Genomic DNA, 7,329 nt, shown 5'->3' on the forward strand with positions numbered 1-7,329 from the left:
GGCCTCATTACGCACATTGATGTTGTTCATATAGTACCACAACACACTCTACCGCGGAATGCTTTTCAAAGTCGAGAATTAGTATTAGAGGTATAGACCAGTTCTGGTCATGCGATTGCACTGTGAAAGAAACGTCGTGGAATCGATCAGAAAAGGTTGATCATCTAGCATATAAGTATTAACGTATACTGCAAGGTTCTGGAATTTGGCCCAGTCTTGGTAAAATTACAAGCATTGTACACAGAAAGATGTTTATGGGACTCCCATAATTGACTAAATACATCAATTAGTAGGCGGTTTCCTGGCAAAATTTGTATCATCAAGTATTAGTCAAAACATATTCTTTCACATGTTTGGTAATGAGAGCTTCCATTGCATTGCATTGAGGAGGGCGTTTCTAAAACTGGTCTTTACCTTGAATAACAATAATGATAATAATAACAATAATTGGAGTTATATAGCGCCTTTTCCAAGGATACAAGGCGCTGTCTCTTAGACTATCAACAATTTAAGAGGAGTTGTACAGGTAAGTTTCCAGGTGTTTTTTTTTTGTTTGAAGAAAGCTAGTGAAGTACTTTTTTTTTAAAGTCACATAGAAGTCAGCTCTCATGGTAGCCTCTTGTCGATGCCCTCGCGCTGTTGGAGTCTCTAAATTCTGACGAGCGAAGCGAGTCAGAGAAACCGAGGCGCTTGCGCGGAGGGCCTCTTGACAAGTGATCTGAATTTCTTATGTTTTACTTTGTTTGGCGAATATTCCGACCCAGCAGAGTTCGGTGAAAGTCATTCAATCAGAGAAAAAAAGAAAGGAAAAAAGCCCTTTGGTTTTAGAATTCTAAACGAGAAAATAGTTCAAGAATCGGATGAAGTTGAAGAAAACAGACCAATACCATTTCCACCATGGCATTACATTCCACCCACCATCTCCACTGAATTACATACTTTAATCAGCAAGAATGACAACCCACACTATCAAAAAGCCAAATCTTTAGAAGTAATAAACACTAGATATAAAACACACCTACATATATACACAGACGGATCTAAAGATCCTAAAAGAGGCAACGCAGCAGCAGGCTTCTACGTACCAGCGATGAAAATTCATGAACAGAAACGATTACACAATGACACATCGTCATACAGGGCAGAACAAGTAGCCATTATTATGGCATTAGATTGGATTGAAAACTTGAATATTTATGTTGGTATAGTTATTCTTTCAGACTCTCTGAGTACAATAAATGCAATAGAATCGCAGATAAAAGAAAATTTCGTAATAGAAATACTGATAAAAATAACACATCTTCATTATAGAGGTATAAACATAACGCTAGAATGGATCCCATCTCACTGTGGACTAGTAGGGAATGAAGTAGTAGATAGTTTTGCTAAGAGAGCATTAAAGAAAAACATAGAAATTAACAATGATCTTAATGTACAAGAACTGAAATCAATACTGAGTAAAAGAGTACGAGAAATTGGGGAAGAAAGATGGAAAACGATAGAATCACCTTTAAAACGATTTGAGAATCATTCATGTATATCAATCAAGGTAAACAGATACAGTGAAGTAATATTACATAGATTGAGAATGGGTGTTCTTCAACTGAACCAACAAAAGGCTAAAGTGGGTTTAAGTGAAACAGAATATTGTGATTATTGTAACATCAGTGAAACAGAAGAACATTTTATATTTTATTGTAATAAGTATATCATTGAACGAGCAATGCTTTTCTCAGATTTAGACACCAAAACAATAGAAGAAACAAAAAGAATACTTTTCAAGTTTTCACAGAAGGCTCAATATGCCATCCTACTATATATCCATAGAACAGGTCGCTTCAAATAAAACAAGAGACCTAATAAGTTTACCTACAAGTAAAGTAAAATAAGCCAAAAGTACTTCTTTCCCCTATCGCTTCTTTAGGAGATTCTCATAAAGAGAATAAAAGGAGGAATAAATAAAGAAATATAATGTATGTAGGTATGTAATATATAGGCCTATATAGGCCTTATATAATATTAAATAAAGACGTTAATTTTTCAATTCGTCGCTGTTTTCACGAGGTGGCGGTGGTGAAAACAAATTGCATTCACTTTGCGTTACGATTTTCCTCACTACCGTCACTTCGTGAAAGCATGGACGAATTGTTCTATTTTTATGCATTGATACTAACAAAGAGCCCACTTAAATGTTTGCTTACAAATAGTGATAATGTGATAAGATTTGTATATCAATTTACTTGAATGGATTGGAAATTCGGTTTCAGGAGCGCCCCTGTACGATGTGTCTCAATTTATAGTGTTTCTGTGTTTCTGAGTGGTCTAGGCACCGTGCGTTATAAAATTAAAAGATCACTGCGCACGCACGCCGAGTAGCCGAGAAGCCTGTTTCACATCGGGCAAAGCTAGTTTTCCATGCCATCGAAACCGGGCTGACCAGATTAAACTTTAAAAAAAAAAAAAAGCAGAAACACGAAGTTGCAAACCATCCAGAGACTCCTAAAAAATTGCGTTACTTTTTAATTATATCATTACAAATCTTTATCCTCAGTTTTCTTATTTATAACTGATTTTCCTTATAAAATTAAAAATAATTATGGCGTATATATTCAACATTGAATGAACGCCAATAAACAATTACCCAACAACAACAACAAATCAGAGAGAGCTACTATGACGTAATATCTACCGCTCTGTGCGATTTCCTTCCGTGAGAGCGAGACTGGCCGCCTAGTTGTAGTCTGCAAGCACAAACCCTGGTCAGTCGTAAAAGAGAGTGTGCACTATAAGACTACCATATGCCACGTACTATAGCTGCTCCTGACCTATATTGGTACAACCAGTAGGTACCAGTAGATAGCTGGGCTAGGCTTCTCTCAAGGCACAATGATTTTTTGATAAAGTGTCAAATTAGGGTCTGTGCTTGCAGACTAGCCTAGTTGGGCAATCCCGAACACACACGTACACACACACAATCGCTGCGGTCTAGACATGCATAATTCAGTAGGAAATCGGGTCTCATGAATATATAATTCAGATCACTTGTCAAGAGGCCCTTAGTCCAGATTCAGTCCGTTCGTTCTTTTTATCCCCCACATGCACACACAGCGCGGTCTCTCCACTGATCGCGCAATCCCCAAATTTTCGTCCACACGAACGTCCAGACGAATCTGCCAGTGTCGGGGGTCAAAGGTTCACGCTAATGTATGCTGACGTAGTGCCTTCGCTTATGCCCCAATGAATATGCATTAGTAACATCGTCGAGCTTTGTTTGTATTAGGATTAGGTCAGCCCTGCCTGAAACCTTGGACCATGCTGAAACTCTACACGCACTGCCCCAATGCAGTGGAAAACACTAAAAACATTGAGTGGAAGTCCATGGTGTTTGGCCTACTACCAGGGAGCCCAACTCCCTGATCTCTTCACATGCATGCAAACGGCATTCTTGTCTGAATTCAATAAGATTCTGTCTTGCAATCACTGTCATTATCTCTCGCTGCATGAATAAATCAGCAGTAAATTTAAGATGGTGGTCTCCTGCATTTGTCAATTAAGTTGAAATGACATTTTTTTAATTGTAATGATATGATCATATATATATTTTGACTTTTGTTAATGTACCTCGTTTAATGAAATAATGATACTATCAATTATAATGATAATAATGATAATGAAGGTCACTTAATTCAACACAAAAACGCTCAGGCATCTTTCGTTCATGACTCGTACTCGTTGGAATGATGAGCCACAGACAAATTTGTTTTATTATGTATTTGTTATACGGGGCAAACTTTCATATTTTCTTTGGGGCATATTGAGCTAGTATTAGGATTTTGGACCACCAAGATTAATATCATTCTTACGTTTTTATTTTTCCCGAAGGACGGCAAGGGGAAATCTTGTTTGGGAACATGATGATCTGAACAGGCCACAGGGGGGTCGGAATACTTTAGGTGATGTAAGGAGGGGAAAATAAGAACGAACATCAGTGGACGAAAGACATTCGTGGTTTAAGAAGAAAAAGAGTGGGCCTATTCCCAATTCTTTTGGCTTATTATTTTATTTGCAACTATAGAGAGTGAGCAAAGAGCGGCAAAAAGTCTGATGGATAGTCCAATGCGATTTACTTTTGGCTGTGAGCGCGCAAGTGACATCAATCAGATTGTACGAGAAGTTTTTAAGTCCTAAATGATTTAATTGCAAAAGTTACTTTCATTAAAACTTTTAACCGTATATTCGATTAATGAAGCTTTAAATACTTAAAACAGTTTAAGTCTCAAGAAGGATTTGGAATTTAAGTTCTAGAACTTAAGAAAGTATGCGATATAATACAAATATTAAGCCTCATGATATTCTTCATTAAATCTGAAAGGTTTGTGCCCGGTTCAAAAATCTCTTCGACTTAAAATAATAAACCTTTCGCGCTTAGAAATAAGTCTTATTTTGTAGACCATTATTCATGTTAATATTATAACGGAAAACCTAGTCTGTGAACAATATTGTAAATGTTGCCTTGTTTCATTCACTTAGACTTTTATGAGGCAATATATTGAGTGGGAAGTGGTGAAAATAGGAACGAACAGATATCTGCGGACGAAAGAGACGGATGGAGGAAGAATAATATGTAAATTATATCTATCTTGGACATGTTTATTTTGACGTTCATAGAGCATAGTTCATGTTCCAATTAAAAGGTGGAATAAACGTAAATTGCCAATAATAAGATTAATAATAATGATAATAATGACCGGGAAAAAAAAAAAAGATTAAAAAAAGTAATGATAATAATAACAATGATAATGATAGACGTTATATTCTACATCATTTATCTTAATGGTGTTATATTGTTCTTTATTCAATCAATGTTGATTTTCATGTTTCGATATGGGGATTAAGTATGTGTTTGTTGTAGTAAGCCAGTGAAACGAAATCAAAAAGCTCTTCGGTATGTTCAAAGTATGGGGAATGTGACAGAATTTCACGAATACAAAGTCATGTTCATACTATCACACCCAACTGCAAAGTATGATGATTAAGCAGTTTCTTGGACAATTTAACGAGAGAAACAAACGATGAAATCATCCCTAATAATCTAATCACAATGTAGGGGTACAATATGGCAATAATTGTATATTTGTGCTTTGAGGTTTCCCTTTGTATAGGTGCCCGTTTTTCCGTAAAGTACCCTTTTTGTTGGTGCCCCCCTACTTTGGAAGTTGCTCCGCCAAGGCACTTGTTCACGGTAAGAAGAAACTATTAAATCTCGAAGAACAAAACGTAATCTCACATGGCTATACTCCCCATATAATGTCTACAATTTCCATTTGGTATTTTTAAATTCATAAATTGGTTGTAAATTGCTCTGAAAAATGTCATAAAATGCACTAAAATAAGGCTTATATTGCACCGGAGAGAATCTAGGATCCCAGAGCTCCCAAGGCCCTGGACCCCAGCATAAAGGGACTTCACACATCGCGCTGGTGATGTGATTCAGGGTGAGAGCTTCCGAGTCAACGCCCCTTCCCCAACTTCAAGAAAGCTTCCTACGCCTATAATCTACAAACTCTATTTTTATTAGGAACCTATAATCCACAAGCCCCATTTTTTAAATATAGGTTCCTCACATTTTACTTGAAGTTTTATTTATTCCACATTTACAGAAAAACAGTTTATATTCTTTCAATTTTTTATTTTTATACAGGCATATATTATTATAAGAGTAGATTTCACACAAGAAGAAAAACAATTCAAGATTTCAAATCAAATATAATGTACGGAAAATAAGTACGAAATTACGAAATATGTAGATATAACGGGCAAGGTAGAACAATGTAAAATGTGGACAGTGGAGAGCCTAAATAAATAGCTTGTATGTGAATAGGCTCCCGTACTTAATCGTACATGTGAATTGAGTTTCTTTGTAACTTGATTATATACCATTACCATAGCTATATGATTTCTATTTCTATGTCTGTCTCTATACTGTAAAATGTGGAGAGAGCAACAACAAAAAATTGAAAACTTGAAATGCAGGAAAACCACAGGTTTTTTAAAGCAGGGATATCGAAATTCACGACGTTGGATGGAATAACCCCTTCCGACCACTTTCCTGTTCGGTTGCTTCGCTACCTCGCGGGGTCAAATTAACGATGCCATCCAATTTCTAAACACCCCCTTAGATAAAAAATCTTTACAGGTATGGACGTGTGACCATAGTTCGCGTGTGCCCTCAGTAAATCGCTATCTCAAAAATCGGTAAGATTTCGAAAATCTGATATAGGCCTATAGTGGAAAGAGGAACATAAATTAACCAGAGAAGAAATTTTCTTTTGATTGGGTGCGAAATTGAAAAAATATTGACAAAAGATCGGTAAATTTTGCAGTCATTATTTTGTGTCCGTTCCGAAAAATTATCAACTTACCGATAAGGGTCTGGAAATTTATATTTTGAGAGCAGATCGATATCCTCAAAATTGTAAGTAAAAAGTGCTCCCAAACTGATTGTATGATATATTGCCTTGCAAATTACGATATTATCTTATTTTTTTATTAATTGCGTTTTTGATAAATCAGCTATAAAGCCCCGTGCGCGAAGTAAGGTCTCGTTGTTTTTATAACCTTTTTTAGTTGCAGAGCGCACGCCGATCCGAAATGAAAAATGATGAGTCATCTACATAATTATGCAGGAAAAAATAATTGTGATAAATATGATCAAAATATAGGTAAAGGTTAGGAGAAACAAGAAATGGTGAATTTCCATATTGAAAAGGGATGGAAATTACCCATGTTAATATCAGAAGCTTAAGAAATAAGGTGAATGATGTTCAGTATTTTTTGACAATATACATACGATTTGTTCAGTTAGTCCGAAACATTGTATGAATCAAAACAATTATGTGCCTGGATATAAATGTGTGGTTAAACATAGAGGCCGGTTAGTTAGAGGAGGAGTGGGTTGCCACATAAAGGAAAATATATCTTACTTAAGAAGAACAGATTTGGACTGAATGTCACAAGATTGAACTGGGGGGGGGGGGGTGTTTCATAATGCTGTTCGTAAAGTTACGCATGACTTTACGAACGACTTGTTCAGGACCCAGATTTAGAGAAATGGCTAGGTCTACTTTCAACGTTGAGGGTGTGTTATTTATCAGCTGATTGGGTGCGCTAAACGAAAACGGTACAGAGGCTGGACTAAGAGGCCCTCCGCGCAAGCGCCTCGGTTTCTCTGACTCGCTTCGCTCGTCAGAATTTAGAGACTCCAACAGCGCGAGGGCATCGACAAGAGGCTACTCTCATGGGGAATTCGACACCGTTCGGGTGTTTACC

Source organism: Strongylocentrotus purpuratus, unplaced genomic scaffold, assembly GCF_000002235.5.
Source record: "Strongylocentrotus purpuratus isolate Spur 01 unplaced genomic scaffold, Spur_5.0 spur5_scaffold_17, whole genome shotgun sequence".
In the NCBI taxonomy this organism is placed as follows: Eukaryota; Metazoa; Echinodermata; class Echinoidea; order Camarodonta; family Strongylocentrotidae; genus Strongylocentrotus; species Strongylocentrotus purpuratus.